Source organism: Leptodactylus fuscus, chromosome 10 (assembly GCF_031893055.1).
Source record: "Leptodactylus fuscus isolate aLepFus1 chromosome 10, aLepFus1.hap2, whole genome shotgun sequence".
Taxonomy (NCBI): Eukaryota; Metazoa; Chordata; class Amphibia; order Anura; family Leptodactylidae; genus Leptodactylus; species Leptodactylus fuscus.
Window position 1 is genome coordinate 72297452 of NC_134274.1, and position 11216 is coordinate 72308667.

The following is an 11216-nucleotide window of genomic DNA, read 5'->3' on the forward strand; positions in this document are numbered from 1 at the left end:
TTCTTTGGGATGCTGGATGCACACACTCACCCCAACCCTGTATGTTACTGAGCCTCCAGGAATCTTGCATTCATTAGGCCTCGGTCCAGTGACTTTCTCAATTTTCTAAGTGTTTCACACACTAGTTAGGAATTGATGGTCCTATAACTGCAGCTCTGTCCCTGCAAGGTCTCATCTCACCTCTGCAGGTCTCCGGCCTCCTGTGCTATCACACCATGCGGCTTGCAGCACACACTGCACCTCCACACACCTCTCCTCTCTCTTGCACTCCCTGACCTGGAACTGAAGGAGAGACCCTCTTCCAGTCTGTAGCTCCACCCCTTTTCTTAAAGAGAAGAGATAATGGCTGTGGAACTTTATGTATGCTGACAGGTTGACTGGATCTCACTATACCTTCACAGTACACAGTATAGATCACAGAAGATGACATTTGTAGTGACCCATTCTGTGGGGCGCTACAGTGACTCTTAGGTAACCAGTTATTCTGATCCCCAGTCCATGCCAGCAATGTTCTGGTTCGGCCATTATTTTTCCTGTCTAGCCAAGTTGGTCCAGGGTCTTATACTGACTTCTCTTCTGGAGTCAGGAAGGAATTTTTTCCCCTGACATGGGGCTATTGGTATTAGCCCCATGTCAGGGTTGTTTTGTTTTTTTTTACCTTCCTCTGGACCAACACTGTAATTTATTGGTAGTCTTCAGCCAACCTCATCTACTAGGTCAGTATTACTCATGATAAATTAACTTTATGATAAACTGTAGAGAAATAAACTATTGACAGTACAACTGCATGGTAGGAATCTCGGCCCACCCCAAGGCCAAGCCGGCTACGTTCAAGCTGCAGGAGCCCGCGTTTCATACTGTTCTTTACTGTAAGATTTGTTAACTACAGTAGTCTTGTATTGACTGTTTGGTCTGGAGTGAAAGGGATTTTTTCCCGTGACATGGGGCCATTGGTACCAGACTCATGGTGTTTTTGCTTTCCTCTGAACCAACTCTGAGGTTATACAACCTCATATACTATTTGTATATGAACGTACCTGAGCTTTATAATATGACAAGCTGTTGAGAAATCGCTACAACCGCATGGTGAGAATCTTGGACCATCCCTGGTCCAAGCCGGATATGTACAAGCTACTGGAGCACGCGCGCAATACTGTTCTTTACTGTATGAGGGGTAACGACTGCCAATCTCAGTGGGTGGCAACTATTGGGCAACTGATCTACTAAAAATCTTTGGGGTTTTTTTGTCTTTGTTTTGTTGAGATAATTCACTTTAATACCATAAGGAGAATGACTCCCCCCACCCACCCACTTCCTTCCTAGTATATATAGTTTAATGATATCCTTTATTGAGTCCATTCACCATACAACTCTATGTTGGTTTATCATTGGCTTATGCTCACTATACAACTCTATGGTGCATAAGTCTAACATACATCTGTAGATGTTGGATTTTGTAAATTCTACGTCCATCTCCTACAGTCAGAGGCCTATGGATCATAAGTCCCACAATGTGAATTCAAGCCTTTGTGTGATGATGGACGGCACTAGTGGTGGATTACTATCTGCTCATTAGGCTCTGTCTGCATCCTCGAGAACTGACCTTACTATATCTTTATACAGTTTGAATAGTACACTTAGTTGTTAGAAAGATAATGCCTTGCAGAGTGATGAAGGGACAAGCAGATGTATACTAGGTGTGGATGGCTTTCATGACTTGTCCAATTCTGCTGAATCTCCAGGTGTAGCGAACACTGTGGGGACATCGCACAAGCTGCATGGGTCTCATGTACCCACCTATGGTCTGGGCAGTTCTCTGGTAGCTGGTATCAGACAGTGGTAAATGTCGCTACATTCCCCCATTATGATGCTGTAGGATCTGAGCAGTGTAGGTGCTGAAGTGAACCACCCCTCAAGTGGAGATTCATTGCATGCATGTAAGAGCTAGAGCCCAACTTATGGAGCTCCCTGCGGACGATGGTTGTGACTCCTGTAACGTCTTACCTAGCAGCATATGTTTTTTGGCTCTTGTATGCTAATCCACATCTTAGTGACATCACCGCGAGCAGTATGGGGTTTACCAAGGGCCGGAGATCTTAGGCTGTTCGTTTTTGCACATTACAGTAATCCTTGCTTTCTTTTTAAGGGAGCTTCAAGAGTTGGTATTCTAGATCTTCTGTTTGCTTCAGGACTGGAGAACATGTGACATGGACACCCGGCTGGACCTTAACTTCATATGTCAACTGGAAAGATTTCTTAGTTATATGAAATGTTTCAGATTTGTTTTATGTTCCAGCAAACCTAGATACAAATTCTACATCGTTGAAGATTCTTGAACCATCTTGGTAGTCAGTCGTTTTTTGGTTTGCCAATAAAAACAAGGACTTGTAACGGTCTGGGGCTTGTGAAATTCAGCTGTGACCTCCTCATATCAGGCAGGGACACGGCACAGGAAGGTAACTTGGCCATTTATGGTTAAGACTCCAAATTCTAATTGTAATTTTTATATAAATTGTGCATTTGTAAAGTATTTCTTAATTTGCTCAAATGTCTCCAGAAAAAAATAAAGTGATATTTTCCAACGTCTTGTAATAGTTGTCTCCAAATGGTAAGCTCTTCTTCGTTTTCTCAGATCTTTATTCTACTGTAGCTTCCAAACAAAGGTGAAATGTCTTCTCCTCACTGCAGGTCACAAACTGCCAGAAATACTAAGTGCCAGGATTTTATAGTTGCTGTGAAAGGAGCCTTGTCAGTCATGTACAAGTTCCACACCTAAATGTAACTGGTCACAACAGCCAGGACTGAGCTACGTGGGGGGGATATAGATGTAGTAGAGGTGGGGGAGAATAAGGTGGTAGCAGAAGTGAGTGTGACGCAAGAGGATCATGGGCTTTACAAAGGCAGAATCTAACTGAACTTTGTACAATAGTAGGGTCTAGAGATGAGCGAACAGCGTTCGATCGAGTACATGTTCGATCGAGTACATGTTCGATCGGATATCAGGCTGTTCGAGATGTTCGATTCAATTCGAACACCAGTTGGCAAACTCACAAAAAATTCAATTCCCCTCCCACCTTCCCTGACGCTTTTTTGCACCAATAACAGCGCAGGGGAGGTGGGACAGGAACTACGACAACGGAGGCATAAAAAAAAAAATCGGAAAAAGTAATGGCTGGCTAAATCAGGTGACCTCCAATTTATACGAATAGTGGATTTCAAATCTGGGTCATATGAGACTGTGAACTATGTGATTGTGAGACAGGGATAGATGTACAGGCAGGGTTAGCTAGGGATTACCTTTATTTAGGGGGGAATGTCACTCACCCAGCTCTTTGGGGCTCTATCTGGTCGGGATCCCTGTCAGCTTGCGATATGCCGGAGCTGACTTTTTACCATTGGAATGCATTGACCAGCGTTGATTGGCCGAATGCCATACAGAGTACAGCATTCGGCCAATCAACGCTGGTTCTGCCAGAGGCTCGTCTGTGAGGAGGCGGAGTCTAATATCGGACCAGAATGGAGACTGCTGTGGACCGATCGTAGACTCCGCCTCCTCCGGCAGAACCAGCGTTGATTGGTCAATGCATTCCTATGCCGAGATGTAGCAGTGCTGGTCATGCGCTCAGCACTGCTACACCGGAGATGAAGCAGAGCTGAATGTACACTGAACCCTGCTGCACACTCAGCTCTGCTGAGATGCAGCAGAGCTGAGTGTGCAGCAGGGTTCAGCACACACTCAGCTCTGCTACATCTCTGATGCAGCAAAGCTGAGTATGCAGCAGGGTTTAGCGCATCTCTGATGCAGCAGAGCTGAGTGTGCAGCAGGGTTCAGCGCACACTCAGCTCTGCTACATCTCTGATGCAGCAGAGCTAAGTATGCAGCAGGGTTCAGCGCATCTCTGATGCAGCAGAGCTGAGTGTGCAGCAGGGTTCAGCGCACACTCAGCTCTGTTATATCTCTGATGCAGCAGAGCTAAGTATGCAGCAGGGTTCAGCGCATCTCTGATGCAGCAGAGCTGAGTATGCAGCAGGGTTCACATCTCCAGTGTAGTAGTGCTGGCCGTGTGCTCAGCTCGAATGCATCTCCGGTGTAGCCAAGCTGAGCGCACGGCCATCACTGCTACATCTCGGCATAGGAATGCATTGACCAGCGTTGATTGGCCAAATGCCATACAGAGTACAGCATTCAGCCAATCAACGCTGGTTCTGCCGGAGGAGGCAGAGTCTAAGATCGGTCCACAGCAGTCTCCATTCTGGTCCGATATTAGACTCCGCCTCCTCACAGATGAGCCTCCGGCAGAACCAGCGTTGATTGGCCGAATGCTCTACTCTGTATGGCATTCGGACAATCAACGCTGGTCAATGCATTCCTATGGGAAAAAGTCAACTCCCGCATATCACAATCTGACAGGGATCCCGACGTAATACAGTGGCTTGGGCTTGTTAGATGCCCCCAGACATGCTTCCCCTGTTGCCCCAGTTGCATTCCAGGGTGTTGGCAGAATTTCCTCGGGTGTCATAGTGGACTTGGTGACCCTCCTGAGTCGAATAGTGGTTTCCCCCTAAACAAGTATTTATTTCCCATAGACTATAATGGGGTTTGATCGAACAGTCGAGTATTGAGCGGCTACTCAAATCGAACTTCGAACATTTCACTGTTCGCTCATCTCTAGTAGGGTCCCATATAAGTCTCACCCAACAGGGGGTCAAAGCTTGGCAAACAAAGTCATAGAGTATTATAAGGTCTTCCTATTTCTGCTGTCATTTACCATTTGGGATTCATATGCTGCTTGTAGAGGATGATGCCGTCTACTTCCACCTCCATACACTAGTCCCAACAGCTGTCCCTTATTTTTTGATTTATAGATCTGTTTGATTCCAACTGATATAAACTTATCCTAACATGAAATCTCGACAACAAAGGCAATGCGGTGGCTCAGTGGTTAGCCTTGCAGCGCTGGAGTCCTGGGTTTGAAACACACCAGGAACATCATCTGCAAGGAGTTTTATGTTCTCCCCGTGTTTGCGTGGATTCCCTCCCATACTACAAAGACATACTGATAGAAAAAAAAAAAGTACATTGTGAGCTCTATATGGGGCTCACAATCTACATAAAAAAAAACAAACAGAAATCTCGGCAACATACAGGAAGAATAACACAAAATACATAAATATACAAATTGCATGAGACAAGAACACTCAAATAAAAGCCAACACAAATGGTACTCCTTCCACTCAATGTCAGACTGACCTATACTACGTCAAAGTCAGCCCGCCCACTCATTGAGTGGGCGGGCTGCATCAAAACTGGGTCTTAGCGCTTACAGTCAGCTAACACCCTTTTCCATTACCTCCAGTCGGTAGTTTTACCGATCGGAGGTTTTAACCCTTTCAATGTGATGGTCATACATGATCACCGCATTGAAAGGGTTTTGCGATCTTTTTAAACCCCGGCACCCCCCGCAGCGAGATCGGGGGGTGCTGGCGTCTGTAATATGCAGCCCAGGGTCTGGCCCGTGACCCCAGGCTTCCCGGAGCCCCCACAGAAAATAAATTATATTGAAAAAAAACCTAACAATTGTTAAAAACAATACATATTTGGTATTGTCGCATCCGTAACAACCTGTACAACAAAACTGAAACAATAGTTAATGTACACGGTGAACACGGAAAAAAACGCCAGAAGTAATGATTTTTCGCCATCTCATCTTACAAAATATATACTATAAAAAGTGATCAAAAAGTCATATGCACCCCACAACAGTGCCAATAAAAAGCAAAGGTTGTCCCACAAAAAATAAGCCTTCAACCAACACTGTCAACCGAAAAATAACAATGTTATGCCTCTCAGAAGATGGTGATGCAAAAATCAATTATTTACGTCCCGAAATGTGTTTGTGTTCTGCAGAAATAGTATCGCATAAAAAAATAACATAAATGAGGTATCGCTGTAACAGTACCGACCCGCAGAATAAAGGTCGCATGTTACTTATACTGTACGCTGCATAGCGGAAAATTTAAAAGGTAAAATGCAATATCAGAAATGATTTTTTTTTTTTTTTTAATCCAGCAAGAAAGAGTTAATAAAAAGTATTCAATAAGGTGTAGGCACCCAAAAATGGTGTCATTACAAAATACATCTCATCCCGCAAACAACAAGCCCTTATATGGCTGCGTCACCAGAAAATTAAAGAAAATATAGCATCTAGTAATGTGAAGACAAAAACCCGCAAAAATCGCCTAATTATTAGAACACAACTGGCTGCGTCAGGAAAGGAATATATAAGCGGTGCGAGCGGATATCAGGGGACACCCCAGATTTACAGCTTATGAGGGAAAAGACACCAGAAGTGACCCCAAAGTGACCCCCAGAGTGACTCCCCCAATCATAGGAGCTACTGGGACATAGTAGGGAATTTGGTGTCTGCAATGTCCTTCGCACAGCTTATATATTCCCTCTTCGCCATCCGCTGTGCAGTCACGTCCGGGATACTAATACTCACTACACCCCTGATAAATTCTTTGAGGGGTGCAGTTTTCAAAATGGGGTCACTCCTTTGGGGAATCCACTTTTCTGGTACCTTACAGGCTCTACAAACATGACATGGCGTCCAGATACCAAACATCTGAATCTGTACTCCAAAAGCTTCATCGCGCTCCTTCCCTTCTGCGCCCTGCTGTGTGCCCAAACTGCAGTTTATGCCACATGTATGACACTGGTGTACCCGGGATAACATACGTAATGTCATATGTGGGTATAAACTAATATTATGCCACATGTATGACACTGGTGTACCCAGGATAACGTATGTAATGTCATATGTGATATAAACTTATATTAGGGCACAGCCGGACACAGAAGGGAAGAAGGCTTATTTGTTTTTTGGAGCACAGACTTTTTTTTTTGTTTGTTTTTTTAATGCCATCACACTTTTGCAGAGACCCTAAAATTGCCCCTACAAAATGGGGTCACTCCTTGGGGAATTCCAGTTTACTGTCACCTCCAGGGCTCTGCAAAAACAACATGGCGCCCAGAAAGTCCCTCTAAATCTGTACCCCAAAAGCTAAAAAGCGCAGTGCTCCTTTCCTTCTGTGCCCTGCTGTGTGCCCAAGCAGCAGTTTACACCCACATATATATTTTTTTGTCCCTCGGGATGGCCCCTTAACCCCTTCCCGACATGCGCCGTAATAGTACGGCGCATGTCGGGTCTGTAACTATGGCGACCGCCCGGGAGCCGGGTGGCCGCCATAGCCGCCGGGTGTCTACTGCTTTAAGCAGTAGACAACCGGCTCTAATGCCTCCGATCGGTCCCCGGAGCGCCATTTTCCCGGCGGCGCATGGGCGCCGCCATTTTGGCCGGGATCGCCGGCTCCTGGAGCATGCTCCAGGGCTGATGTCCCGTTGCCATGACAGCCGGGAGCCTTGTACAGGCTCCCAGGCTTGTCTGCAAAGCCTCTCTTTTGCAGGCTGGTCTATGCAGCCTGCAAAAGAAAGGATGCTTTTTTGCAATGCATTAGCATTGTAATGCATTGCATTAGTGATCAGACCCCCTGGGGTTCAACACCCCTAGGGGGTCTAATAAATGCAAAAAAAAAATAAAAAAAAAAAGTAAAAAAAAAATTAAAAAAAATATAAAAAGAATTAAAAGTTCAAATCACCCCCCTTTCCCTAGAACACATATAAAAGTAGTTAAAAACTGTGAAACATATACATGTTAGGTATCCCCGCGTCCGAAATAGCCCGCTCTACAAATCTATAAAAATATTTTTCCTGTTCGGTAAACGCCGTAGCGGGAAAAATAGTCGTGCCAAACCGCCGTTTTTTCACTGTTTTGATTCTGATAAAAATTTGAATAAAAAGTGATCAAAGCAATAACATTTCCCAAAAATGGTAGAACTAAAAAGTACACCCGGCTCCGCAAAAAAAGACTCCCTATGCATCCCCGTACACTTACGTATAAAAAAGTTATGGCCGTCGGAATATGGCGACTTTTAGAAAAAAAAATTTTTAACACAGTTTTGGAATTTTTTTTAGGGGTCAAAATGTAAATAAAACCATATAAATTTGGTATCCCTGGAACCGTACAGAAACGCAGAATATAGGGGACATGTCATTTTGGCTGCACAGTGAACGCCGTAAAACCAAAGCCCGTAAGAAAGTCGCAGAAATGCATTTTTTCTTCAAATCCACCCCATTCTGAATTTTTTTCCTGCTTCCCAGTACATTATATAGAATAATTAATGGTGGCATCAGGAAGAAAAATTTGTCCCGCAAAAATTAAGACCTCATATGGCTCTGGGAGCGGAGAAATAAAAAAGTTATGGGGTTTAGAAGGAGGGGAGTCAAAAACGAAAAACGAAAATCAAAAAATGCCATCGGCGGGAAGGGGTTAATAGTTTTAGGAGTGCAGGTCTCTGACAACACAAAGTGGGTGCAACGTACTGGGCACCGAAATGTCATATTTCTTTAAAAATTTCAATTTTCATTTTGTACATTAATTTTTGTGAAGCATTTTAGGCTCAAAATGATAATACCCCTTGATTCATTCCTTGATGGGTGTAGTTTTTAAAATGGGGTCACTTTTGAGGGGTTTCCATTGTATTGGTACTTTAGGAGCTCAGCAGATGCGACATGTCACCTGAAAACTATTCCAGGAAAATCTGCCCTCCAAAAGCCAAATAGCGCTCTTTCCATTCTGAGCCCCGCCATGTTCCCATACAGTAGATTATGGCCACATATGGGGGATTGCCGTCTTCAGGAGAAATTGTTTAACAAACTGTGGGGGGCTTTTACTCCTTTAACCCCTTGTGAAAATGAAAACTTTGGGGATAAAGTTTTTCATTTTTCATTTACACATCCCAATGTTAGTAAAATCTGTGAAACAGCTGTAGGGTCAAAAAGGTCACTATACCCCTTGATGAATTCTGTGAGGGGTGTAGTTTTTAAAATGGGGTCACTTTGGGGGGTTTCCATTGTTTTGGTCCTCTAGGGGCTCTGCAAATGAGACATGGCACATTAAAACAATTCCAGCAAAATCTGCTGTTCAAACACCCAGTGTCGCTCCTTCCCTATCATGCACTGCCGTCTGCCCAAAAATCAGTTTACACCCACATGTGGGGTATTTCTGTGCTTGTAAGAAATTGCATGATAAACTGAAGGATGTATTTTCTCCTTTAACCCTTTGTGAATGTGTTAATTTTAGGTCTAAATGAATGCATTAGTGAAAAAAAATGAATGTCTAAATCTCACCTCCATATTACCGTATTTTTCGGACTATAAGACGCACTTTTTTCCCCCCAAATTTGACCAGCCTGCAAAAGAAAGGATTTGCAGACAAGCCTGGGAGCCTGTACAAGGCTCCCGGCTGTCATGGCAACGGGACGTCAGCCCTGGAGCCGGCCTTTGATCGCGGCGCCGGAGGGGTTAATGCCTCGGATCGGTCCGGGGACCGATCGGAGGCATTAGAGCCGGTTGTCTACTGCTTAAAGCAGTAGACACCCGGCGGCTATGGCGGCCGCCCGGCTCCCGGGCGGTCGCCATAGTTACAGACCCGACATGCGCCGTACTATTACGGCGCATGTCGGGAAGGGGTTAAAGGTATGGGGCAGGCCTAAGCGGGGAAGACATCTCTGGAGGGCACCTCCGCTGTAACGCTTACAGCGGAGATGCCAAAGCTTATGCCTACAATCAGAGATCGCAGGCATAAGCTTCAGCATCTCTGCTGTAAGCATTACAGCGGAGGTGCCAGTTTCTATGGCGACCGCTCTGCAGAGCGTTTACAGACCCGGCATCCAGACACCGGGGCGGGTGCCGGGGCCCACACACATGTACATTAAAATCTGCAGAAGTACTTACGGTACTTCTGCTAGCAGGGCAGGAAGCAGCCACACGCCGGGTGCGGGCCTGAGCTTACGTGGCCACGTCACCCGGTGTGTGATGGAGCGGTGGGGGGGCGGAGTCTGCTATCCTGGCCTGCTACCAGAAAATTACCGTAATGACCCGAATATAAGCCGAGGAGCACTTTTTCAGCACAAAAACTGTCCTGAAAAACTCGGCTTATACTCGAGTATATACGGTAATTCCTTTCAGAGCTGAAGTCGTCCCTAAAAAATTAGTTTGGGGAATTTTCTTGTAAAGTCGGAAAATCACTGTTACATTTGTAAGGGGGCGTTCACACTACCGTCAGTGTCCGACAGGTAGTGTCCGCTCCTAGTGTCACAGACATTAGGAGCGGACATTAGCTGTGTCCGTGACACTTGTCATTCATTTAAATGGCGATCGGGTGCAATCCGCTTGAAAAGTCGGACATCTTTACAAGCGGACAGTGAAGGACAGGCACGGAGAGTAAAAGAACGCACCCGATCACCATTTAAATAAATGACAGGTGTCACGGACACAGCTAGTGTCCGCTCCTAATTTCCGTGCGAGATTTTGAAAGGACACTAGGAGCAGACACTACCTGTCGGACACTGATGGTAGTGTGAATGCCCCCTTAGCCTTGTAACGTCCAAAATAAATTAAAAGACAATCAAAAGATGATGCCAATATAAAGCAGAGATATGGGAGATAATATTTATTCATGTATTTGGGTGGTATGACTATCTGCCTGAAAAGCAGAGAATTTCACATTTTGAAAATTGCAATTTTTTCCAAATTTCCATCAAATTTCCTATTTTTTTTATGAATACATACAAAAATATTGATTAGTTTTTACCACTAACATGAAGTATAATGTGTTACGAGAAAACAAACTCAAAATCACTTGTGTAAGTTAAAGCGTCTCAAAGTTATTGCCATTTAAAGTGACACACGTCAGATTTGAAAAAAAGAGTCCTTAACGCACTTTTGGGCTGTGTCTCTAAGGGGTTACTGTACACTTTGTGAAATACGTATACAATTAAGATTAGAAGGAGGATGTAGGAAAGCAGAGCATGAAGTCTGAATTTGTCCCAACTGCTTCGTCTGGGGATGGCAATCCTGGGTAATGGTTACCAAAATCGTCACTCATCTCACCGTGGAGAACATTAAATTGCCCGAGCTGTACGAGTACTGTATGTATACTACTGTATACTGCTGCTGGGTTTTTTCTTGGTTCAGTTTGTAAAATGTATTGGCTATCTGAAAACTTTGAAAACTATTGATAAAAAAGAAACAGTTTCCTTCTCCATTTATCAGGTTGAGTTACCTATACCGTAAAAGACACATAACTTCTACT

At 44.5% G+C, this 11216-nt stretch overlaps 1 protein-coding gene across 1 annotated transcript in view; it reads left to right on the top strand.

Annotated features, from left to right (window-relative positions):
* LOC142182927 (gastrula zinc finger protein XlCGF66.1-like) overlaps positions 1-11216 on the top strand; it is a 121870-nt gene that overhangs the window by 63529 nt on the left and 47125 nt on the right. The window lies entirely within an intron of this gene.